The sequence below is a fragment of the Austrofundulus limnaeus genome, unplaced genomic scaffold (genome assembly GCF_001266775.1).
Source record: "Austrofundulus limnaeus strain Quisiro unplaced genomic scaffold, Austrofundulus_limnaeus-1.0 Scaffold953, whole genome shotgun sequence".
In the NCBI taxonomy this organism is placed as follows: domain Eukaryota; kingdom Metazoa; phylum Chordata; class Actinopteri; order Cyprinodontiformes; family Rivulidae; genus Austrofundulus; species Austrofundulus limnaeus.
This window is the reverse complement of record NW_013953355.1, coordinates 7543-8770: the sequence shown is the minus strand read 5'-3', so window position 1 is coordinate 8770 and position 1228 is coordinate 7543. Positions and strand designations below refer to the sequence as shown.

The window sequence follows — 1228 nt, the reverse complement described above, 5'->3', positions numbered from 1 at the left end:
CACCGAGGACCTATCTACGTCACCATTTACCCAGAATGCTTTGCGTGTAAATAAAATGGCCCTGTCCGTTTAATACAGTATATTTTTAAACTTTTAATTTTAAAATGACAAAAACTGAATAGCCTACAGTATTTTTACAGTCTTTATTTTACAGTTAAAATATGTTTATTAAATAAAGTCTAATGTTACAACTAATCGTGGATCCCTTTAAAAAACTTGAGCTTTGCAAAGCAGCAGAATGTGATGTTTTGAGTGTCTTTTTTTTTATATGTCTGCAGTGTTTTATGTAGGAAATGTAAGAAGTTAAACAGAGGTCAAATCCAACTGAAGCAGAGGAAGTTTGCACGTTCACTTTCTGCTTTAAGAGGATGTGAGACAGAAACGTCCATCCTACAGCAGCCAGAGGCAGACTGGATGTGTGATTCGTATTTTCCCATAAAAGTGTGCGACATCAACTGTCAGCTGGACATCCTGAGGAGAAATCTACGGAATAATAAATACTCAGACGGACTGTGTAGAAACTGTTCAAAGGTCTGAAAACACCGGTTCAGTCATGTGAAGTCCAACATTCTGTTTGAACTGTTTCTGCTGTCCAGTCTTACAGGACTGTCCTGCTCTCCTTTCTACTTCTCTGCAGTTATTTCTTTGTTTGCACTTTTTGTCCGTGTTGTGTGTCATCCTACCACCAGGGGCACCACCAAGAGGGACCAGGGGGTGCATCGGCCACCCTTGAAAAACATCGCCTCCCACCTTGGAAAGTCCCAAGATTTTGCTTCATATACGATTTTTTTTTTTAATTTCCTCTAGCTCTTTAAGGTTGGTAGAACCTCATAAGCAAACAAACACTGAAAAAGCGAAAGTATGAGGCAAATATTTTTTTTAAATTAAAACTAAAACCTAAAATCTTCCCTCCCTGAATAAGGACTACGGATCTAAAACCAACATCCTCAACAATAGAATACAGGGTCTAAGGAAGTTATAAGTGTTTATTATAAATACTAATTTAGAAGAGTTCAAACTTCATAAAGTTGAGTAACAATAGGACTTTTCACAGTAATATTAACTAAATAAATGTAAAACCACTAAAGTAGACCTGTGTATTTCAGAAGGTGATTACCTAATGTCTGCATTTCTGTAGCAAATAGTTTAAATATGACTACATATTTACCAAATGACCTGGGAAAAAACTGAGTTTTATCAGTTTCCTTAACTCTCATATTTACAGATT

At 36.2% G+C, this 1228-nt stretch overlaps 1 protein-coding gene across 1 annotated transcript in view; it reads right to left on the bottom strand.

The window, feature by feature from the left end:
* LOC106533477 (cryptochrome-1) overlaps positions 1-1228 on the bottom strand; it is a 77681-nt gene that overhangs the window by 75340 nt on the left and 1113 nt on the right. The gene's annotated exons all lie outside the window — the stretch shown is intronic.